The sequence below is a fragment of the Ornithorhynchus anatinus genome, chromosome X5 (genome assembly GCF_004115215.2).
Source record: "Ornithorhynchus anatinus isolate Pmale09 chromosome X5, mOrnAna1.pri.v4, whole genome shotgun sequence".
Lineage (NCBI taxonomy): Eukaryota > Metazoa > Chordata > Mammalia > Monotremata > Ornithorhynchidae > Ornithorhynchus > Ornithorhynchus anatinus.
In genome coordinates this window covers 49,771,880-49,797,674 of record NC_041753.1, presented here as the reverse complement: position 1 = coordinate 49,797,674, position 25,795 = coordinate 49,771,880, and the positions used below count along the sequence as shown (strand labels likewise).

At 43.5% G+C, this 25,795-nt stretch overlaps 1 protein-coding gene and 1 non-coding gene across 43 annotated transcripts in view; both read right to left on the bottom strand.

Annotated features, from left to right (window-relative positions):
• Positions 1-25,795, bottom strand: part of PTPRD (protein tyrosine phosphatase receptor type D) — a 1,860,044-nt gene that overhangs the window by 303,705 nt on the left and 1,530,544 nt on the right. The gene's annotated exons all lie outside the window — the stretch shown is intronic.
• On the bottom strand, positions 18,585-18,722 carry LOC114808628. The gene has a single exon (XR_003756472.1). It is a non-coding gene; the product is annotated as a small nucleolar RNA SNORA7 (small nucleolar RNA).

Sequence of the window (25,795 nt, the reverse complement as noted above, 5' to 3'; positions counted from 1 at the left end):
GGCTCTAAATTGTCCACTGAACTGTAAGCACATTTAGGGTATCGATCATGTTTTCCAGTGGTAATTTATTCTCCCAAGCACTTAGTACAGTGCTCTGCACAAAATAGGCACTCAACAAATATCAGTGATTGATTGATGTCTTGATTTATTTATGACATCCATTTTGCTGGACCACCGAAGTTCACTGATGGGCTTTTCCCAGGTGTCAGTTAGGACCTTGGACAGGTACGATGCACTTCAACAGAATTTCCTAGAACATTATACTAGAGACCTAAAACTGTTCCTTACAAAGTGACTAAGGTTCCCCTAAACTGTACTTGTCCTGGGGTTAATTCTGGCTAACGTGAAATCTGGGAGAAAGTCAAAGTTTAATGCCGCAAATGCACAATCAAGACAATGTTTCCTTTAGATTTAGCCTTCATGACAGGTGGCTTTTTAACTGGCCAGCCACTATTATTTAGTGCTCTACAGCAATAATTGACTAAATGGTCCCTGGAGGCCTAAAAGAGTTCATGTGTGTTCCTAAGGGCATATGTTACTCTTGGAATAACTCAGACACAGTGAGAAGCTGGCCTTCAAGACACTCTACTTCCAATCAGACAGTCTGCCCTGAATAATTCATTCACCTCACTCTTTGGTAGGAAATGGAGTGCTCATGAGAGCCAAATTCTTCCCTGTGTATCTATACTCAACTTAAAGATTTATACCTTGCTTACACACACATATACACACACATCCCCTCCCCCATGCATCTCCCCCCAGCCCTTTGTTTTTCAAGATGAAGCCATTGGTAGTAGCTTCTGTTGCTTGTGGGTGGGTAAGACAACAGACAGAAGTACAATCAAACAGTCTATACTGCTAACTCTTGGTCATCGCCACAACAAGCTAAAGGCTATATTTCTGTCATAGTTCATTACACCCACTCCGATGTGTGACAGATAAGAAATCCTATAAAATCTGATTTCTTGAAATATTTCCATGAGCGCAAGTTTTCTTTTGCGTGAAGTTTTGCTAAAACAGAATCCCTACATTTTAGGATAACTCTGCTTATTCATAAAAGAAATCAAAACTGAAGGTTGAAAAGTGAGCATCTTTAATACAATAAATCAAATGACAAGGAAAAACAAGCTCTCCGAGGGCAGACATTTAGACTGTCAAGTTCTTCCTTAGGGCTGGCTGAAACTTCCCCTGTTAAAGTTTAAATTGGACTGGTGTGGAGAACCATGATTCAATATCTGAGTTTTGTGAAGAGTTTTAAAGGCATTGCTTAGTGCAGTCCTCTGGGCGCCGTATGGGCTTGATAAATATCCTTGATTGATGCATGCTATTTTTGTCCTGAACCTAAAGAGCACAAATCAAACATCTTAGTGGGGATTGTGCTTCGTGGGCAATAGGAAAGCTCACGGACGTTCTTGCATCAGAATTCTCTTTCCTATGCCACCCTCGGCTTACCCAGGAATGCTGACATCCATGTACCTGATTGACTGACAACTGGCAATGACTTGTGTCCAGTTCTCCAGCTCTGTCTTTGGATGTCAAAGTGGGCTTAGTCCTGCAGCTCCTCATTTAGCTGAGACCTTTTGTTCCACTAAATGTCTTTCTCCTCACACCTCTCCATTCACTAACTGACCTTTAGGAGTGCAAGATGGAAGGAGCAGGGGAGGAAGCAAGAGATACTGTGAATCATAGGGAAAGAGAGGGCTATTGTGAACTTTTAATATTGAAGTGTGAGTATTTATTAGGGTAGGAAGAGAAGTCTTCTTAAATGTAGATTAGAAATTGGGCCATTTTGCTACGTCAAAAGGGCAGTCTCAAATCACAGCACTCCACACTTTGCTTCAAACTTAGTGCCTTAGCTCTTATTCCAAGTCCTCTCTAGATATTTCATGAATTTTCATCTGTGACCACCAGAAGTGCTTTTCATACATCTACAAATGTAGTCTGTTCCAAATAAGCAAAGAGAGACAGACATTAGACAAGTTGCTGGAAGTCTTGTTGGGTTTCAGATACATTTTTAATAATAAATCTATTTTTCTGTGTGTGAGTGACAATGTTGCAGTGGCCACAAGAAAATTTTCCTGCTCAGTATGGCTCAGTGTAAGAATGGGTGCCAAAGTAACCTATAGCTAAAGGGAGTCTCACTGCTTGAACATGGAAGCATTGTCTCTTAGTGGAAAAAGCTTGAGCCTGGGAGTCAGAGGACCTGGATTCTAATCCCGGCTCCACCACTTACCTATCGTGTGACCTTGAGCAAATCACTTCACTTCTCTGGGCCTCAGTTTCTTCATCTGTAAAATGGGGGTTCAATACCTGTTCTCTCTCCTCTTTAGACCAGAAGCCCCATGTGGGACAGGAACTGTATCAGGAACTGTTTCCTACCTGATAATTTTGACTCTACCTCAGAGCTCAGAACAGTGCTTGGAACAGTTAGTTCTTAACAAGTACAACAACTATTATCACTGTTATCATTATGAATATACAAAGAAAAAAGATATTTTGTGTTTCACTACAGCTCCTCTGTTAAAGAGTGAAGTGGGTGGACTTGAAAAGACAAGAAATGTCAACTAGCCCAATTCTTAAGCCACACAGGATTTATCCTCTAAGGACACAATGACAAAATGCATCTATCTATATAGGCTGTAAATAAATGACTTTATAACTGAGGTGTATATAATGAGATCATAGCCAGCACTAATGATCTCACCCTTTCCATTCAGAATGAGTTTGCGATGTTTCAGGCTTTAGGAAAACTGTTAAGTCAGGACTTTTTTCTTTATGTGGCCATTTGCCTTCTCTAATGCAGAACCAGCCACTATGGATAAAAATGAAATCAGAAATTGCCTGTAATGAATATATTTAGTAGCATTCTACAATCATTGCACTTTTTGGAGCTCTTCCCACCCATTGAAACATTTCATTTAGTGGAAACAAACTCTCTTCTATTTACAGTCACAGTTGCTTTTGCCTATGATTTTGCAAAAGGAGCACTGTAAGTTTGAGGCACAGATCCAAGAAGACAAATTATGAATAATCCTTTTGCTGATTCAGAACAGTACTCTACACTGACAGTAGGTACAAAAGAAAACCAAAGAGTTGAAGTCTGAGAAGAGCTAGATATAACCAAAGATGTTCATGGGCAGCACAGACCTTAAAGTGAATTCTGATACCTAGACAGCCCATTCTTCAACAAACGTAAACAAGTAGAAAGAAAAGAACTCAGGCTGACATGGATTTCCACAGACTGGCCGAGTTGGCTTGAGCAGGGCATAGATTCTTTGCCAAGATGAGGTTTTATGAAGCTCTGTACCTTCTGTGTGGTTGTGAGGTACCGTCTTCTCAGAAAACATAAAGCTTCTAGAGCAGTGTCACCAGCGCTACTTCTAAATCATATTCAACATCAAATGGCAGGACAGGATTATCCACAATGAAGTGCTAGAATGCAGTCAGCCCACTAGCACTGAAGCAATGCCAACTGGGTAGGTTACATAGGGGGAATGGATGAGAGCAGTAAAGTGTAGAAAACTGAAGGGTGGCACACGTAAGCCAGGAAGGGAGAATGAACTAAAGACATGGTGAAGCACAGCTTCAATCAACTAGACCAACGTTGATGGATACCACAGCCGACACACTAGCTTGGTGGTCAGCAATCGGAATGATGTTGCCCATTTCAAATAAAGCATTAATGAAGATCAGGATTTTAAGAGGTGGGGTCAAAAATAGGTGGACCCTGCGTGACAAGGAACTGTGTGAATACGGGCAATTAAGTTGCGGGGGAGGGTTGGTTGTGCATTAATCCTCTCTGTTATTAGGATCTCACTGTCAGTAGTATCGCCTTTGAAAATGAATGGTTACACACACATAACTCATCTTTCACTATTAAGTCATTTGACTGGATTATGTACGTCGTAAGTATAACTAAAGAATGGTAAGCAGGTTTTCCAGGCGGTGTGGAGCAGAGGCATGCAGAAGAGGAAGCAAGGAAGGAGTTGGGTGAAGCACTATTTTTCTCCTGGGCTTACTGCCAAAAGGGATGGAGCATCAGTAAGTTGCAACTCACTGCATGTAAACAGCAAAGCATATATGCATGAGCCACACAGCAAGTGACAGCTACAGTTTTACTGCCCTGATCTAGGTGGTTTTGAAGATATGTCTGTGTGTATGTGTGTGTGCATAATATTATGAAGAGGCACTGAAAATGGCTCTGTGCTGATCTGTATAACCTAACTTGCACACCTCATGCCTCTAACAACAACCTGCTCACTGGCAACATGACCATTTCCTCCTTCGAACCTGGAACTCCCTCCCCTGTCGTATACAACAGAGTACCTCTCTTCCCACCTTTAAGGCCATCCTAAAATCACATCTCCAAAAAAGCCTTCCCTGACTTAGCCCTCCTTTCTACATTATCCATGCACTTGGATCTGCACCCATTGGGCTTTTGATATTTATCTCACGCTCAGTCCCATAGCACAAATGGTCAAATCCTTAGAACTCTCCCATTTTCCATACCATAATTTATTCAATGTCTGTCTCCACCTCTAGACTGCAAGCTCCTTGTGGGCAAGAAGTGCGTGTTCCCATTTCACTGTATTCTATCTCCCGAGAAATTAGTATACACACAACTGAGTGATTAAAAATCACACAGGTTTGTTTGGAATCTGAGATTGTACTTCATTCATTCATTCATTCAATAGTATTTATTGAGCGCTTACTATGTGCAGAGCACTGTACTAAGCGCTTGGGATGAACAGGTCGGCAACAGATAGAGACAGTCCCTGCCATTTGACGGGCTTACAGTCTAATCGGGGGAGACGGACAGACAAGAACAATGGCACTAAACAGCGTCAAGGGGAAGAACATCTCGTAAAAACAATGGCAACTAAATAGAATAGAATCACTTGATATATATATATATATATATGTATATACAGAAAACTTTCAATGGCAAATGTCCAGCTTTTTGGACAAGATATGGAAATGCACTGAACAACAGAATACTGACAAACATCACAGACAGGCAGAGGCAAACAATAGTAAATATCTCCGAAACGTTTTATGCTCAGACATGGTTAAGAATGGACCTCTGAAATTAATTGAAACGTACTAGATATTTTCACCATAAAGGCATTTTATAACCATAAAATTTTGAAGTTGTGAGCACTTTTTGGAGCTCTTCCCACCCATTGAAACATTTCATTTAGTGGAAACAAACTCTCTTCTATTTACAGTCACAGTTGCTTTTGCCTATGATTTTGCAAAAGGAGCACTGTAGGTTTGAGGCACAGATCCAAGAAGACAAATTATGAATAATCCTTTTGCTGATTCAGAACAGTACTCTACACTGACAGTAGGTACAAAAGAAAACCAAAGAGTTGAAGTCTGAGAAGAGCTAGATATAACCAAAGATGTTCATGGGCAGCACAGACCTTAAAGTGAATTCTGATACCTAGACAGCCCATTCTTCAACAAACGTAAACAAGTAGAAAGAAAAGAACTCAGGCTGACATGGATTTCCACAGACTGGCCGAGTTGGCTTGAGCAGGGCATAGATTCTTTGCCAAGATGAGGTTTTATGAAGCTCTGTACCTTCTGTGTGGCTGTGAGGTACCGTCTTCTCAGAAAACATAAAGCTGCTAGAGCAGTGTCACCAGCGCTACTTCTAAATCATATTCAACATCAAATGGCAGGACAGGATTATCCAGGCAGTGGGAAAGAGACCATATCTGAACAGTAGTTTACCTTGCATTCACCCCAGCACCAGGGACATAATTATGGTATTCATCCAATCCTTATTCACCAAACTGACATGCTCCAAATCCCTCCTTAGATATCTTTATTTGGCATTACAAAAGGGAAATATTTTTGCCATATAAAACAGTACAGTATGTCAGGAGTGCCAGGATTATAAAATTCTTCTGTAATGTGGATGCAATTAGTAAGAATCACAGATTCTGTCAGTTCCTTGCTTTTGCATATTATATGAGCAGCATTCCATTTCAGCAAAGCATCCATAACATTCCCTCTCTGGCTTCCACTTTAAGTCCCTGGTTTTACCATTTTACTATTGACACATTCAAAATGCAGAGGCTATGTATCAATTTATATTCAATAGAATGGTAAAGGCTTCCATGCTGAAACAGGTGAACAATGTGTGGAACATGCTATTTTCCCCATCCCATGTATTGGAGATTCAGATTTATGATCTTTTATATAATTCCTCTAACAACTAACATTCCTCAAAAAGCTATTAAACACAACCACCAGATTTGGCAGAAAGCAGCTCTTCAGGACCTTCCATATCCATTTTTAGATCCGGTTTTCAAAGCAAATTCATTGACACCATCTACTGCTAATTTTCTCATTAATCATAATTTATCACATCAGTTTCGCTGATAATCATTATAAGTAAGCATCTCTCTTTAATTCTAACCTGTGCTTACCATATACTCGCAAATTGCCTCACACAGAGAGCTAATTAGCTTTTCATTTCTTAAAAAGAAGTTGAAATTTTTAAAAAAATCAAATAAAGGAATTGTTTATCAAAGAGCAGATTTTAATACTATAATATATCCTAATAGACAAAATACTACATGAATCAATTAAATTCAAACACATTATGAGCATCTATTAATGTACAAAACAGTAACAGAATAGAATTGTAGTGATAACCACTTTTGTACGTGCTTGATGCAGAGTAAAACTGAAAGAAGTAATTACATAGGAAGAGGGTAAATTCTCCCATTTCATTGGGAACAATAGGATTTTTCCAAATGAACACTTTTGCTTTAAATCCCATTGTAAAGGTCAATTTTCTCAGAAGAGAGGTGCTGTTACAATGAAGAAAAAGAAAGGAACGGACATTTGCTCAAAAAAGTAAACCTATCTCTCAAGGATGAACAGGTATCTTTAGCTCATACAGCTAATCCAAATGGATTAAGTTTGCAAAACACTTTGGGAAGAGAAAGCAGTTATTTAAATGCGGGCATAACCCAGAAAGGATTTAGTTTATTGGGTTATGAAATGGAAAAATAATGATGTCCCAAGAACGTTTTGCTGTTATGTATACCATAGATTTGAAAAACATATAGGCTGAGCCCTTTTGCAAAAAATAATGAAGAGAATGATATAGCAATTTACTGACACAAACTTCATGGACACTACTGTCACATCACTTTTAAGACCCATTGTCATAAACATCCCACAGTTTTTCTTAGGAAAGCCAGCAACTAAAGCTTCATGAACGCACTTGATTCCCAAAGTCTCACATATAGTTAGTTGTTTTGAATCTGTCCCTTTACGTTTGGAAAGTTGTGAACTGACACTGTCTCCCCTTTCACTCCCCCAGAGGGGACCTCTTCTACTCCCACTCCTAAACCTCATGGGGCAAAGGGGAGGAGTTGGCTTACTTGTTGCTCTCCAATGGTGCTTTTGATTCATCCTACCTCCCCCATCTCTCTCTGTCCCTTCCTTTGAAGCCGATATCATCCACCTCTACAACCCACTCCAGTTACTAGTCAAGGTCATCTACCCTCAGACTTCTGCAACTTCCTGAACCATTTTTACCCCTTTCTTACATTCCGTTTCTCTTTCTCCATACTCACATTGATCCTTGGGGACTTTAAACATTCATGTGGATGTTCCCAATGACCTTCTACTGCCCACTTCCTTTCACTCCTCAGCTCCACTGACCTTCTGCTTCAATCCACCTCACTCAATCATCAACTTGGACGCATGCTCTATCTCATCGGCTTTAGTCACTGAACAATCTCTCACCCACTCCCCAACTCTGAAATTCCTTTACCCAACCACAACCTCCTCTTCACCTGCCTCCTCTCCCTCACAGCCACTCCTTGAAAATCTGTCCCGTTCTCCAACAGAGACTGCCAATCTTTTGATCCTCTCCAATTTGCCAAAGTCATCATATGCCATTTTGGTCTCCATACTCAAATCTACCTTGTCTTGATGCGCAAATTTATGCTCTCAACACCACCCTCTCCCCTGAACTCAATTCCCACCTTCCCCTGTTCATCCGCCAATCTCATACCACTAACACACAGCCCTGGATCACCTCCACAGGATATTTCCTTTGATCCTTTGATCCTCTTCAAGAGCTGTGGAGTGCTGCTGGAGGAAATCCAGATATCAGGCCCACCCTGTTCATCTCTCATTCATCCTTACTTGCTTTAACTCTGCCTTCTCTTCCATCCAACATTATTTCCCCATTTTTATTGACTTCCATGCCAATTAACTGTGCCAGCAGTTTCAGATGTTTAACTCTCTCCTCAAAACACCTGTCCCCCCCTCCATCTCCACATTCGTTACCCCAATAGCCTGGCCACATACTTTATTGATAAAACTGAAACCATGAGATGTGATCATTCTCAAATCTTCCCTGCTCCTCATATGGTCCCTCCCTCTTCCTGCCTTTCTCAGACTCCATATTTTCCAAAAAAGTCTCAAGAGATCTCCCACCTCTTCTCCACCTGCACCTCTAACCCCATCCCCTCACATCTTATCAAAACACTTGCCCTCACATTTCATCCCTTGCTGACCACCACCATAATCTCTTCACTTTTCAATGGTTTCTTTCCCACTGCTTTCAATGTGCTCATGCATCTCCTATCCTACAAAAACACTTCCTTGACCCCCCAGCTTCCTCCAGTTATCACCCCATTTCCAAACAAACGAGTAGGCACTGGAACTGTAGGCAACAAATGTAAAGCATAGCAAAAAAAGTCCTCTACATGTGTATTGTGTGTCTCTCTCATATATAATAAATAGATTCAGGATTTATAATAGATTCAGGATTTATACTGTGTGTAAAGCACTGTACTAAGCACTTGGGAGACTATAGCAAAGACATGATCCTTCTTCTTTTAAAACACATATCTCTGCTGAACAACAGTGTTAAATGCTATCCAGTGCTTTCATCATAGCAAGTCCAACAAGGAAATGTCTCATTACTGCCTTTAGGGAACTAAAGTTCACTTTTTACCAATTTTGTAATGTGCTAAATAATAAAAAAAACCCAACAATCAACCCCCTTCCCACCTCAACCTCAACCCCCAAATGCCTGCTTCCTCTCATGTAACTGGAATGCTGCAAGTTCTGGCCAGTCCTCCTGATCTAGTTTCGAAACTATCAGCAACAAATTCCTTGGCTAAGACTGCATTTTCATCTCTGTGGTAACAGGAGGAGAGGGCCCTTGATCCTCTATGTAAAGCACTACCATTGAAATAAACAGGCAACATTTTCTAACTGGTCTAATGTAAAAATACCACATGCCTAATTTGTATCCCTGGGCTGTCCAGACTTTCGTACCAGCTCATTTCATTGTCATCTGTGCACGCTTTTCCAGAGAAACACATGATCTAAGCTCCAGGGTCAGGTGAGGCATTCCAGAGTTGCATAGACCAGGAAGACTTATATGCTGACTAACTTTTTTCTCTTTTTCTAATTTACAGCTGGTGTTATTAAATCAGAAAACAAAGGGTTCACCCACACAGAAAGAACCTTTGTGGAAAAAAAGCAGCAAATGAGTTTATAAGTACATATTTACCAATATACTTAAGACTGCAAGTGGAAATAAACTGAAAAAAACCATCCTTGCTGGGACTTTTTCATATTCAAATTGTGGAAGGAAATATCAGAACAATTTAACTAGGTTTCATGACAAATTATTAGGACATTTATTTTTGACTAAAACCAACCAATAATTACTGCTCTGGTGCAGTTATTGTTCAAAGAAGAAACAAACTCAGTAGCTGACAGCTGATCAGCCTTGCCTCCCGCTATCCTAGGAACACTTGGCAGATTCCAAAGGCCACTAGCCAAATTCAGGTATCCTTCAGTCACTTGTTGAAATCCATTAGTTTGTACCATTTGCACAAACACAGAGTGTCATTGTGGTTTGTCCACTATTGGACCAGGTTTTATAAACTGTTCTTATGCATTGTACTCTCCCAAGTGTTCAGTACAGTGCACTACAGGTAGTAAGCACTCAGTAAATACCATTAATTGATTGACTGATGATTGATATTAATTGCAATGTAACAACTGGACCATTATCATTACTCTGTTTGAAAATTTGGCTGGTCAAAACACATGGGAAATTCCACTCATGTTGATTCACCTCGATCAGTGGATTCATACAGAGTGAGGAGAAATTCCTCTAATTAGGTCATGTGTTATGTGCATACATGAGGGTATATATATGCATATGGGAGTGGGCATAGGAACGCATCTATGGGGAGGCCACATGTGTGCATATTTGAAATCTGGATGAACTGAATCTACCTAAATTAGGACAGGGGATTTCCACATAATCCCTTGTTAAGCCTTTTTCCAGTACCAAATGAAAAGTATAAAGCTTCTTGAATTTAAAAGGACTAGTGACGTGCAACACTTCATTCCTCTGAAACATTACATAACCCTGTCATACTTACTAATTCCACTATCCACCCTATCTCACAAGCCTGTAAGCTTGGCATTGTCCTTGACTCATCTCTCATTCACTCCACATATTCAATCTGTCAACAAATCCTGTAAATTCCACCTTCACATCATCGCTAAAATCTGCTCTTTCCTCTCCATCCAACCTGCTACAAAGCTGATCCAAGCACTTATCTTATTCCAGCTTGACTTTTTCATTTTCAAATTGCGGAAGGAATGATCAGAACAATTTAACTAGGTTTCATGATAAATTATTATGGCATTTATTTTTGACTAAAATAATGATTATTGCTCTGCATACAGTGAGTGCTCAATAAATATGACAATGAATGAATGGAGCATCTGCCCCCGGCTGACCACCTCCTTGCTCCTGTCTTTTCTTACTCCAATCCTTCATTCTGCTGCCCGGATCAGTTTTCAGAAAAAAACAAAAACATTTAGTCCGTGTAGTGCCACTCCTCAATAACCTTCAATTGTCGCCCATCAACCTCTGCATCAAACAGAAATTCTTTACCTCTGGCTTTAAAAGACTCAATCAGCTCATCCCGTCCTATCTTACCTCACTCGTCTCCTACTTCAGCTCTGCCTACACATTCTGTTCCTCTAGTGCCAGCTTACTCACTGCGCCCCAATCTCATATATCTTGCTACCAACCCTTTGTCCACCTCCTCCCTCTAGCCTGGAACTTCCTCTCCCTCCATATACACCAGACCACAATTCTCCCCAGATCCAAAGGCTTATTAGTCACATCTCCTACAAGAGATCTTTCCCAATTAAGCTGACTTTTCCCTGGCTCCCTCTCCCTTCTACGTCATCTACATGTTGCTATATTAGCACTACTGTATAGTATCATACTGTATCATGTTGCTATATTACCGATTTCGTTTATTACTGTTTATTGTTGTCAGTGCTGCCACCCACCTCTCTGGCCTCGCCATGTCCCTCCTCCCCCCTCCCCCCTCCCGCCCCTTCCTATCCTCCCCTTCCCCTTCCCCTCTCTTGCTCAGCTCTTTCCCATTCTCTCCTCTGTCTCCTCCCCCCCTCCCCTCTCCTGCCCTAGAACCCCACTTTACCAGCGCTATCCCTCTTCCCCCTTCCCCTACTCTTCCCCCCACCAAACCCCCTCTTCACCCCCTCCCCCCTTCTCTCTTCCCCACCCATGCCCCATCCCAGTCCTCTTGTCCCACCGCTACCCGTCATCCCCCTCTCCCCGTCCAGGGCGCCGCCACCTCCTTCCCATCCAAACCCTCCCCTCCCCCCGCCCTTCCCCCCCTCCCCCCCTTGCACCCACAGCTACTTTCAAGTGTGGCCTCTGGAACCACCGCTCTATTACAGGTAAGCTACCTTTCATCCATGACCTTTTCCTCTCTCGCTCTCTCCTCCTCCTCGCCTTTTCAGAAACATGGCTCTCTCCCGAAGACACGGTCTCTGCCGCCGCTCTCTCCAGCGGAGGCCTCTCCTTCTCCCACTCCCCCAGACTCACCGGTAAGGGAGGAGGCGTCGGCTTCCTCCTCTCGCCCCGTTGCCGCTTCCGCACTATCCCTCCTCCCCCCTCCCTCTCCTTCCCCTCCTTCGAAGCCCATATCATTCGCCTCTACCACCCCCTCCAGTTACTTGTCGCTGTCATCTACCGCCCTCCCGATCCCACCTCCGACTTCTTCAACCACCTTGACCCCTTTCTCACCTTCCTTCTCTCCTTCTCTCTGCCCACTCTGATCCTTGGAGACTTCAACATCCATATGGATGTACCCGACGACTCCTCTGCCGCTCGCCTGCTATCCCTCCTCGACTCTGCCGACCTCCTCCTACACCATACTGTGCCCACTCACCGACTCGGTCACACCCTCGATCTCGTCATCTCCTACCGCTGCACTATCTCCTCCCTCACCAACTCTGAAATCCCTCTCTCTGACCATAACCTTCTCACCTGCCTCATCTCTCACACTCCCTCCCCCTGCAAATCTTCGCTACTGCCCCACAGAGACCTCCGCTCTCTTGATCCCATCCGTCTTTCCAATAGCATCTCTCCTCACCTTGCTGCCCTGTCCTCTCTTCCCACTCTCGATGATCAGGTCTCCGCTCTCAACTCCACCCTCTCTACTCATCTCGACTCTCTCGCCCCCCTTTCCCTCCGCCGCTCTCGCTCCACTCACCCACAGCCCTGGATCACCTCCTCCGTCCGCCTCCTACGCTCCTATGCTCGAGCCGCTGAGCGCTGCTGGCGAAAGTCCAAGCACCAAGCCGACCTCACACACTTCAAATTTATCCTTTCCTGCCTTAACTCTGCCCTCTCCTCCGCCAGGCAAAGCTTCTTCTCCTCCCTCATCGACACCCATGCCCGTCACCCCAGCCGACTGTTCCGGACCTTTAACTCTCTCCTTAGGCCCCCTGTTCCTCCCCCTCCCCCATCTCTCACCCCCAATGATCTGGCCACCTATTTCCTCACGAAAATCAACACGATCAGGTCTGAGCTCCCCAAAGTCACTCCTCTGCCTCTCCCCTCCTTCCCACCAACCCCCTCCCCTACTTTCCCATCCTTCCCTGCAGTATCCTCAGAGGAGATCTCCTCCCTCCTTGCAAGTGCCACCCCCTCCACCTGCGCCTCGGACCCCATTCCCTCTCACCTTATTAAAACCATCGCCCCTGCCCCCCTACCTTCCTTAACTTCCATTTTTAACCACTCAATCTCCAAGGGCTCCTTCCCCTCTGCCTTCAAACATGCCCACGTCTCCCCCATCCTAAAAAAACCCGCTCTTGACCCCACTTCCCCCTCCAGTTATCGCCCTATCTCCCTACTACCCTTCCTTTCCAAAATCCTAGAACGAGTCGTCTACACTCGATGCTTAGAATTCCTTAACTCCCATTTTCTCCTAGACCCCCTCCAATCTGGCTTCCGTCCCTTCCACTCTACCGAGACTGCTCTCTCTAAGGTCACCCATGACCTCCTTCTTGCCAAATCCAATGGCTCCTACTCCATTCTAATCCTCCTTGACCTCTCTGCTGCCTTTGACACTGTCGACCATCCCCTCCTCCTCCATACCTTATCTCACCTTGGCTTCACGGACTCTGTCCTCTCCTGGTTCTCCTCTTACCTCTCTGGCCGGTCATTCTCGGTCTCCTTCGCTGGAGCCTCCTCCCCCTCCCATCCTTTAACTGTTGGAGTTCCTCAAGGGTCAGTTGTTGGCCCTCTTCTGTTCTCCATTTACACTCACTCCCTCGGTGAACTCATTCGCTCTCACGGCTTTGACTACCATCTCTACGCAGATGACACGCAGATCTACATCTCCGCCCCTGTCCTCTCCCCCTCCCTTCAGGCTCGCATCTCCTCCTGCCTCCATGACGTCTCCACCTGGATGTCGGCCCGCCACCTAAAACTCAACCTGAGCAAGACTGAGCTCCTCATCTTCCCTCCCAAACCCGGTCCTCTCCCAGACTTCCCTATCACCGTGGATGGCACGACCATCCTTCCCATCTCTCAGGCCCGCAATCTCGGTGTCATCCTTGACTCGTCTCTCTCGTTCACCCCACACATCCTATCCGTTACCAAGACCTGCCGGTTTCACCTCTACAATATCGCCAAGATCCGCCCTTTCCTCTCCACCCAAACGGCTACCTTACTGCTACGGGCTCTCGTTATATCCCGGCTAGACTACTGTGTCAGCCTTCTCTCTGACCTCCCTTCCTCCTCTCTCGCCCCGCTCCAGTCTATTCTTCACTCCGCTGCCCGGCTCATCTTCCTGCAGAAACGATCTGGGCATGTCACTCCCCTTCTTAAACAACTCCAGTGGTTGCCTATCAACCTCCGCTCCAAACAAAAACTCCTCATTCTAGGCTTCAAGGCTCTCCATCACATTGCCCCTTCCTACCTCTCCTCCCTTCTCTCTTTCTACCGCCCACCCCGCACGCTCCGCTCCTCTGCCGCCCACCTCCTCACCGTCCCTCGGTCTCGCCTATCCCGCCGTCGACCCCTGGGTCACGTCCTCCCGCGGTCCTGGAACGCCCTCCCTCCTCACCTCCGCCAAACTGATTCTCTTTCCCTCTTCAAAACCCTACTTAAAACTCACCTCCTCCAAGAGGCATTCCCAGACTGAGCTCCTCTTCTCCCTCTACTCCCTCTGCCATCCCCCCTTTACCTCTCCGCAGCTAAACCCTCTTTTTCCCCTTTTCCCTCTGCTCCTCCACCTCTCCCTTCCCATCCCCACAGCACTGTACTCGTCCGCTCAACTGTATATATTTTCGTTACCCTATTTATTTTGTTAATGAATTGTACATCGCCTTGATTCTATTTAGTTGCCATCGGTTTTTACGAGATGTTCTTCCCCTTGACTCTATTTATTGCCATTGTTCTTGTCTGTCCGTCTCCCCCGATTAGACTGTAAGCCCGTCAAATGGCAGGGACTGTTTCTATCTGTTGCCGACTTGTTCATCCCAAGCGCTTAGTACAGTGCTCTGCACATAGTAAGCGCTCAATAAATACTATTGAATGAATGAATGAATGAGTCATCTATGCACTTGTATCTGTGACCTCTGGACATTCAATTTTTATCTCACCCTCTTAAACCCCGCAGAACCTATGTACACATCTGTAGATTATATATTATAAATTATTTATTAATATTAATGGAAATCTCACCTGAGTCAGGGGATCCGGAAAGGCCGTAGGGAAAGGCAGGTCAGGTGTAAACAATCCTTTAGGCTGACCAAAATGGGAATTTGCAAGGGGTACCACAGCTTAATGGGTCTCCTCAAGTGTATCAAAAGCTGGAAGCTGACAAAGGAATTACTGCAGATCCTCAAAAACCTCCAGTGGTTGCCTATCAACCTTCTCATGAAACAAAAACTCCTCACTCTTGGCTTCAAAGCTCTCCATCACCTTGCCCCCTCCTACCTCATCTCCCTTCTTTCTTTCTACTGCCCACCCCGTACACTCCGCTCCTCTGCCGCTCACCTCCTCATGGTCCCCTGTTCACGCCTATCCCGCCGTCGACCGCTGGCCCATGTCCTACCTCTGTCCTGGAATACCCTCCCTGCTCACCTCCACCAAACTCTCTTCCCCTCTTCAAAGCCCTACTGAGAGCTCACCTCCTCCAAGACTGAGCGCCCCCTTTCCCTTTGCTCCCCCTCCCTTCCCCTTTCATTCATTCATTCAATAGTATTTATTGAGCACTTACTATGTGCAGAGCACTGTACTAAGCGCTTGGAATGTACAAATCAGTAACAGATAGAGACAGTCCCTGCCCTTTGATGGGCTTACAGTCTAATCGGGGGAGACAGACAAGAACAATGGCAATAAATAGAATCAAGGGGAAGAACATCTCATTAAAACAATAGCAAATAAATAGAATCAAGGTGATGTACATCTCATTAACAAAATAAATAAGGAAATGAAGATATACACAGTTGAGCGGACGAGAACGAGTACTGTGCTGAGGGGATGGGACAGGAGAGGGGGAGGAGCAGAGGGAAAGTGGGTAGAAGAGGGTTTAGCTGCAGAGAGGTGAAGGCGGGGGGTAGAGGGAGCAGAGGGAAAAGGGGAGCTCAGTCTGGGAAGGCCTCCCCCCCACCCTCTGCTCTTCCCCCTTCCCCTGCCCTCAGCACTGTGCTCATTTGTATATATTATTTATTATCCTATTTAATTTGTTAATGAGATGCACATCCCCTTGATTCTATTTATCTTGATGATGTTGTCTTGTTTTTGTTTTGTTCTTTTTTGCTTTGCTTTCTGTCTCTGCCGTTTAGACTGTGAGCCTGACACTGGGCATGGATTGTCTCTATCTGTTGCCCAAATTGTACATTCCAAGCGCTTAGTACAGTGCTCTGCACATTGTAAGCGCTCAATAAATACTACTGAATAAATGAACTTGATAATCTGGGGATAAAAGCTATACTCAGGCCTAGTGGGTCATGGCTCATGCTCAAAACACTAGACATGTACCTGGACTTGTGGAGCTGGAGGATGTCCAGACATAAAATACCTTGCTTCTGCTGAGTATAAGAATGGAACAAAACTGTCTTATTTTTACCCTTAACATGATCATTTTATTGGTTGGAGTTTGATACTAGCTTAAAAAACTCCTGTGCTGGTACCTGGAAGAACCTTCTATGTATCTCAAAGATACATGAAGATACAGAAGCAGATACAGAAGCAGTGTGGCTTAGTGGAAAGATCATGGGCTCCGGAGTCAGAGGATGTGGGTTCTAATCCCGGTTCCGCCACTTGTCTGCTGTGTGTCCTTGGGCAAGCCACTTCATTTCTCTGTGCCTCAGTTCCCTCATCTGTAAAATGGGGATTAAAACTGTAAGCCCTATGTGGGACAACTTAATTACCTTGTATCTACTCCGGTGCTTAGAACAGTGCTTGGCAAATAGTAAGCACTTAACAAATACAATAATAACAACAATAATTGTTATTATTATTATTAATAATGTCTGTCTCCCCTCTACACTGTAAGCTCATTGGAACAGGGAACATGTCTGTCAACTCTGTGGCATTGTACTCACACCCAAGCACTTAGTACAGTGCTCTGCACACAGTAAGTATTCAATAAATGCCATTGATGAAAGGAAATTCTGCTTCGAAGTTTTCTACTGGTGCTTTTTCAAAATCTATGGGCTGTAATCTGGATTCTATGCTAATAAAATGGATTCTTTGCTAATTGAGAGCTGAAGCTGCTTTGAAAATTTTAATTCAAAAGTTGAGGAATCTCAAAATATCAGGGCATGGTTACCCTTGAAGAGAAGGGGATGGAGAATGAAAAGGAATGAGTTTCAATGAATGTCAGACAACTTCTGATGGAATACTACTGGGTTATTTCAAAATGTCACACAGTTGAAGAAATGATGTGGTAGCCAACTAAATCAATCTATCATAATTATTGAGCACTTACTGTGTGCAGAGCACTGTACTATAAGCATTTGGGAGAATAAAATATAACCGATAGTTGTATTGCGATAGGTAACAATATATAACATATTATATTTTTATAATGTAGACACATTCCCTGCCCCCAGCAAGCTTACTGTCTAGAGGTGCAGACCAATATTAACATAAATAAATGAATGAGATAAACTAGAAATACTAGAGTAGGTTTTGAATTTAGAGGAAAGGTGCAACAGTATTTATGTGCTCTGCACATAGTAAATGCTCAATAAATATCATTCATTCATTCACTTAATCGTATTTATTGAGCACTTACTGTGTGGAGAGCACTGTACTAAGTGCTTGGAAAGTACAATGCAGCAAATAAAGAGAGACAATCCCCACCCACAACGGGCTCACAGTCTAGAGGACTGATTAAAAATCCAAAAGAAGCAATATATTCTAGAGTAGTTTTAGACCTAGGTTTTTCATTCATGACCACCAGAGAATTTTTGCAGGATTATGGTGACTTCCACCACTGATGCTTCCTCCTCCATAGGTTGGTGCCCAGAAATGATAAAATAATGTGGAAGCTCCCAGAGCTGAAGAGGGAAGGATCAGGGAGGAACATTTCATTTTAACGAGTGCGGCCACCAAAATGTCAGCCACAGCAAAAGTGTCTGTGGAAAACCTTGTTTTGTACTGAGTGTGTCAATAACCAGAATCATCTTCTGAGCTTCCCCGAAATTTGGTTTCATGAAATTTAAGTAATACTGAACATGCCATATGCATAATGTAGACTTGTTTTATGCCTTCGAGTCGTCTCTGACCCAAAGCGACTCCATTGACACATAATAATAATGAAAATGATGGTATTTGTTAAGCACCTACTATGTGCAAAGCACTGTTGTAAGCACTGGGGGGATACAAGGTGATCAGGTTGTCCCAAGTGGGGCTCACAGTCTTAATCCCCATTTTACAGAGGAGGGAACTGAGGCACAGAGAAGTTAAGTGACTTGCCCAAAGTCACAGAGCTGACAAGTGGCTGAGCCAGGATTAGAACCCATGACCTTTGACTCCCAAGCCCGTGCTCTTTCCGTTGAGCCACGCTGCTGCCCCACCTCCAATTGCAGTTGTTCTGGTAGTGGATCTGTAGAGTTTTCTTGGTAAAAATACGGAAGTGGTTTCCCATTGCCTCCTTTCACCCAGTAAACCTGAGTCTCTGCCCTTGACTCTCTCCCAGGCCGCTGCTGCTCAGCACGGGGGAGTCTTGACTTGTAGCAGATTGCCTTCCACTCACTAGCCACTGGCCAAGCTAGGAATGGCATGGGTAGGCCTCTGCTTGACTTTCCCTCCCATAGCTGAAACTGGTAGAGTACTGGCAACTCTCCAAGTGCAACCCCGAGAGGGTTCCTTCTTCTTGCCAAATCCAATGGCTCCTACTCCATTCTAATCCTCCTTGACCTCTCTGCTGCCTTTGACACTGTCAACTATCCCCTCCTCCTCCACAACTTATCTCACCTTGGCTTCACGGACTCCATCCTCTCCTGGTTCTCCTCTTATCTCTCTGGCCGGTCATTCTCGGTCTCCTTCGCTGGCGCCTCCTCCCCCTCCCATCCTTTAACTGTTGGAGTTCCTCAAGGGTCAGTTCTTTGCCCTCTTCTCTTCTCCATTTACACTCACTACCTTGGTGAACTCATTCGCTCTCACGGCTTTGACTACCATCTCTACGCAGATGACACGCAGATCTACATCTCTGCCCCTGTCCTCTCCCCCTCCCTTCAGGCTCGCATCTCCTCCTGCCTCCAGGATGTCTCCACCTGAATGTCGGCCCGCCACCTAAAACTCAACATGAGCAAGACTGAGCTCCTCATCTTCCCTCCCAAGCCCGGTCCTCTCCCTGACTTCCCTATCACCGTGGATGGCATGACCATCCTTCCCGTCTCTCAGGCCCGCAATCTCGGTGTCATCCTTGACTCGTCTCTCTCGTTCACCCTACACATCCTATCTGTTACCAAGACCTGCCGGTTTCACCTTTACAATATCGCCAAGATCCGCCCTTTCCTCTCCACCCAAACGGCTACCTTACTGCTACAGGCTCTCGTTATATCTCAGCTAGACTACTGTGTCAGCCTTCTCTCTGATCTCCCTTCCTCCTCTCTCGCCCCGCTCCGGTCTATTCTTCACTCCGCTGCCCGGCTCATCTTCCTGCAGAAACTGTCTGGGCATGTCACTCCCCTTCTTAAACAACTCCAGTGGTTGCCTATCAACCTCCGCTCCAAACAAAAACTCCTCACTCTAGGCTTCAAGGCTTTACATCACCTTGCCCCTTCCTATCTCTCCTCCCTTCTCTCTTTCTACTGCCTACCCTGCATGCTCCGCTCCTCTGCCGCCCACCTCCTCACCGTCCCTCGGTCTAGCCTATCCCGCTGTCGACCCCGGGCCACATCCTCCCGCGGTCCCGGAATGCCCTCCCTCCTCACCTCCGCCAAACTAATTCTCTTTCCCTCTTCAAAACCCTACTTAAAACTCACCTCCTCCAAGAGGCCTTCCCAGACTGAGCTCCCCTTCTCCCTCTACTCCCTCTACCACCACCCCCTTCACCTCTCCGCAGCTTAACCCTCTTTTCCCCTCATTTCCCTGTGCTCCTCCCCCTCTCCCTTCCCATCCCCTCAGCACTGTACTCGTCTGCTCAATTGTATATATTTTCATTACCCTATTTATTTTGTTAATGAAATGTACATCGCCTTGATTCTATTTAGTTGGCATTGTTCTTACGAGATGTTCTTCCCCTTGACTCTATTTACTGCCATTGTTCTTGTCTGTCTGTCTCACCCGATTAGACCGTAAGCCCGTCAAAGGGCAGGGACCGTCTCTATCTGTTGCCGACTTGTTCATTCCAAGCGCTTAGTACAGTGCTCTGCACATAGTAAGTGCTCAATAAATACTATTGAATGAATGAATGAATGAATGAATGAATGATAATGTACACACCCACTGTTTTTATGCCCTTTCCATCATTTCATTCAATTGCATTTATTGAGAGCTTACTGTGAGAGGAGCACTGTACTAAGCACTTAGAAAATACAACTGAATTGTCTACTCTGAACAATTACCCCTTTGTAGCCAATTTCTCTCTGTGAGCTCCTTGAAGGAAGGGATAAAATCCACCTACTGATTCCTTACCATGTGCTTAGTACAATGTGCTGTGTATAGTAATAATACTGATTGATTTTTTGAGCCTGTTTTTACAGTATACTTCACAACCACGGAAATATTTAGGATGATGAATATTTATTCAAGGTTATAAAAAAAAATCACTAATTTTAACAGTTGGAAGAGAGCTGTCATCTAGGAAGAGCTGAACAATTATTGCATGCATCAAGACCACAGTGAAAGAAAGCTTAACAGACATACTGTTTTATTCATTAAGCATGTTGGAGAAGCAGACATCACTTTAAAAAAAATCTAATACCCTTTATAGATGTTTCAATAAACAAAAAGTTGCACAATACTCTGTGGCATACTACTTACAGAAAACCTTATAACTAGCTAATAGTGTATTCCCTACTATACCAGTCTAAACCTATGGCTAACAAACTCACTACCTGAATACTGAGACTGACCAGTGAAAACCACTGAAAACAGGAACAAGTAGCTCCAAAGGAATCCTGAGAAGGGCCTGGAAGTCAGAAGGACCTAGGTTTTAATCTCAGCTCCACCACTTGTCTGCTGTGTGACCTTGGACACATCACTTCACTTTTCTGTGCCTTAGTTACTTCATCTGTAAAAATGGGTGTAACGACCGAGAGCTCCATGGGAGACAGGGCCTGTGTCTAACCTGATTTGCTTGTATCCACCCCAGCGCTTAGTAGAATGCCTGGTACATAGTAAGCACTTAACAAATAACATTTTATTATCATTATTATGAGAAAGAATATGTGCCCAGGAACTAGCACAAATATGACCTTGTGTGACAATGAAGATTACCTTATACTATCCATATATATTGTGTATATATCTATGATTCTATGTATCTATTTTGATGGTAATAATGCCTGTCTACTTGTTTTGTTTTGTTGTCTGTCTCCCCCTTCTAGACTGTGAGCCCACTGTTGGGTAGGGATTGTCTCTATTTGTTGCCCAATTGTACTTTCCAAGTGGTTAGTACACTGCTCTGCACACAGTAAGTGCTCGATTAGACTGTAAGCCCGTCGATTAGACTGTAAACCCGTCAAACGGCAGGGACTGTCTCTATCTGTTGCCGACTTGTTCATCCCAAGCGCTTAGTACAGTGCTCTGCACATAGTAAGCGCTCAATAAATACTATTGAATGAATGAATAAATGCGACTGACTGACTGACTGAATGAATGAATGAATTCATTAAACAAGGTTTCCTTAAAAATAATGGTCCAGGTATAGTTTCATCTAAGTTACCTATCGGGACTGATTTTCTGTCAGTCACTAACAGTTGCCAATAAACACCTATTATTTTGGTATGCTCTCAGACTGGACTGGATTCCCATCATATATACTCCTACAGAATTACATGAGAGAAGAATTTGGCTTCGTGTTATTTCTGTAGTGTCTGAAAGAGCACATTTGAAAAAGAATGGATCATGCTGAGTCAAAATACCCATCCTGCATAATGCTACCAGAAAACTCCCATAGTTACGCAAAATGAAAATTTTCCCCGCTGTTACTAGCATTTGATAATATTTCAAATATTGAAATTCAAAGCTGCTTTAGTTTCTATACCATTCCTTGATATCGTTTGATATTCAAATGGGAAACAAGAAATGAAAAGGTATAACACCTCCTGACAATCAAATAAAATGGTAATTCTATTTTGAAATCCACTTGCACAGCCAAACTGTACTGTCAACTCTCAGTTCCAGGCCAATTTAACCCATCTGGGGATCATCCAGGACTCTTTACTTCTGCTCACATATCTTTGAGCTATTTTACTGTATTTTAGCATCTCTCTACAACTCCGAGGAAGGGGAAAGGAAAGGATGTGAAAAATCAGATCACTCAGTTATGTTCTAACATTAGGAGAGCTAAGAAAAAATTGGTGAGGGAAATTATTGAACCTAATGGATAAATTAACTTTGCAAAGCTATCTGTAGATTTCATTTCACAGCTAATCTCTTCTCTCTCTCTCTCCCCCACACGCACACTCTCCCTTACAAGTAGAGATAACTGAAACTTGAATATTAAAAATAGTTTTCTACAAAATAATAAACTTTCCAGTTAGCCTACTTTACAGTGCTCAAATAAAAGCACCCTCATCTTCACAAATCTTCAAGATAATTTAAATATTTTTCATTGTCCCACTTGAAAAATGTTGCCGCAACATGGATAAAAATTCACCTGCTACAAAGTGTTTATACAACTATGGAACACATTGATTTTTTGTCATCCTAATGCTTTAGTTTTTTAACTAGGTCCTAAGAATAAACCTTCCAAAATTGACCAGACATTTTGGTTTACAGATCACCTAACTGATCTTGCAGAGGCATATCCATTCCATTCCTAGCTTGGACAGTGACTAGCGAGTGGAAAGCAATCTGCTAAAAGTTGAAACTCACCCGTGCTGGGCAGCAGTGGCATGGGAGAGAGTCGAGTGGGGAGACTCAAGTTTACTGCGCAGAAGGAGGCAATGGTAAACCGCTTCTGTATTTTTACCAAAAAAACTCTATGGGTATGCTACCAGAGTGAGTGCAGTTGAAGCTGGGGCATTCTGGGAGAGATGCATCCATGGCGTCACTATGGATCGGACATGACTCAACAGCATAAGACAACAACAATTGATTTTAGTAAGAAGTTACTAAGTGCGGGATTAGATACTAAATAATCATATTCGACCCAGTGTCCTCCTCACACAGGGCTCACAATCAAAATAGAGGGAAGTAGGTTTAAATCCCCCATTTTGCTGATAAGGGAACTGAGGCACAGAAAAGTCAATGATGGACCAAAGTTACTGAGCAGATTTGGCAGAAATGGGATTCCTCTGACTCACTGGTCTGCATTAGGCCATACTGATTCCCAGCGAATAAAACAATTAAGACAACAAAAATAATGTAATCTCAGGTATTTTGGAAAGTAACAATTTTGGAAAATTTTCTATGGAAGAAACATATTATAAATGTCCTTTTTTCCAGGATAGACAAATTGGCTAAAACCATGCTACAAGAATTCATGGATAGTTTAGCCTCTATGTAGTTAATGTTAGTTTTTATAAGATTCATGGTCTCATAATAATATGCTCAACTGAAATTCAGGAGCCCAGGGTTCCATTATTGATCCTGGGCCAGATTCTTCACCAGACTTAAAGTGTTGAAAGTGTTGTTTCTGGACTCTCACTTCCATGACAGTAGATGTTGGGAGCATGGCAAAGCCAGTGCGGTTAGACCTCAGGGGAGCAACTGAGGGAGAAGAAACCCCTCACACCATTCAACCGGGATAAATACAATTCTGCCTGGCTACTCATCAATGCATTGCAAACAAGGCAGGAAATAAGTCATATGACAATGTGATCAATAACACATGGCGGGGCATATACTGCCTTTCTCACTGGCAGGTCATCAGATATGCGAAGCCCCAGGACAAAAAGACAGCATTCTTTGAGCTCCAAAGATCCATTACTATGGTACAGTGGACCCCAAATTGCTTTCACTTGTAAAATAGGCATTTCAATAATGAGGATAAAGGCTACATTATTCCTGCCCTTCTTTCTTGCTCTTCTGAATTTACTCTTGGGAAAGAACTTGGTACTTCTGAGATATGAGTTCATAAAAAGGACATTTTACTGATTCTACAACAGGAAATGTGTGTTAAAATATGCTAGAGATTGGCTTATGAAAGTTATAGTTACTGGCATTTCTTGAAACCTAGGAAAACTAGAAAAGAAATAGTCGTTATTGTTTCTTTTCTATTTCTCTTCTCTGAGTTTCAATTTTTCCTGAAAGTATTTATTGGTTTAAGGCTACATGTCCCCTCCCTTATGTTCACAGAAAATAAACAATAATGACTGTTTCTTTTCTGGTTTTCCTAGGTCACAGATTCGTAGGAAGAGTCAAGATCCTATGTCTAAAAGGAACTTTGAATCTGTGAAGGGAAAGAAGGACAGAGCATAGTAGAAACTGTAACTCTTCAAGTGCAGTTTTATTTACAAGAGCAGATCAATTAGTACAGTGCTTTGCACAGAGTAAATGCTCAATAAATAGGATTGAATGAATGAATCAATCAATCATAAACATTCATGCAGAGAATGTACCACTGTTTGGCAAAATATCCAGAAGCAAAAGAAAATGTCCCTATCTACAGGGGGTTTATAATTTAATCATTAGAAAAGAGACATAAACAGACATAAACTATTTATAGAGGGAGGAGTAAGAACATTTTGCAATAGGTATTAACACCAGTATGTCAAGATGAAATGGGTAGATAAATAACTGAATGCTCACCTGAGTATACCTATATATTAGTGCTATGGATGAACAGAAATAAAGTGCTAAACCATGCATGCCTGGATTAAGCATGGAGGCTAGGCCAATCCCAAATTACTCCTTATCTCGTCTTCACCAGACCTCACCAATATCATCTGCTTGGGTTCTTACGAAGATGGTGTTCTTTTCTCAAAATGGCTGCCACAAGGGGCCTCTACCAGCCTGCCTGGCTCTTGAAGGGGAAGCTGCCCGTTTAATTGCAGAGAATGGGTAAGCGGGGGCGAGGGGCCTGCTTGTCCCCTGGGGCTCCTCGCAAACTTTCTGGCCTTTGCCTCTGTAATTAACAAAATAGGTGCTAATCACTGTCTATCCCTCCTCTTCATGACCAGGAGGAGAAGCAGAATGGTGTAGTGGCTAGAACATGGGCGAAGGAGTCGGAAGGTCATGGCTTCAAATCCCATTCCTTCACCTGTCTGCTGAGTGACATTGGGCAAGTCACTTATCTTCTCTATGACTCAGTTACCTCATCTGTAAAAAGAGTATTGAGACTGTGAACTCCACACAGGACAAATCCATCACGATTTGCTTTTATCCATCCTAGCACAGAGTACAGTGCCTGTACTAAGGTAAGCACTTAACAAATTCTAAAATTATTATCACTAATCTTATTGTTTCCTCATTTGGGAGAAGTCATTAGATGACATGAATAGAAAATGAAAAGGGGTTGAATAGTGATGGTATTTCTCAAGCACTATGTGCCAAGCACTGTTCTAAGCACTGGGGAAGATACAAGGTAATCAGATTGTCCCACGAGGGGCTCACAGTCTTTAATCCCCATTTTACAGATGAGGTAACTGAGGCATAGAGAAGTTAAGTAACTTGCCCAAAATCACACAGCTGACAAGCAGCGGAGCCAGGATTAGAACCCATGCCCTCTGACTCTTAAACCCATACTCTTTCTGGTTGCTTCCCAACTGCCTGTGGGGTGTCGCTGAGTTGGAACTTGAGTGGAGGAAGAGGGAGACTCTCCAC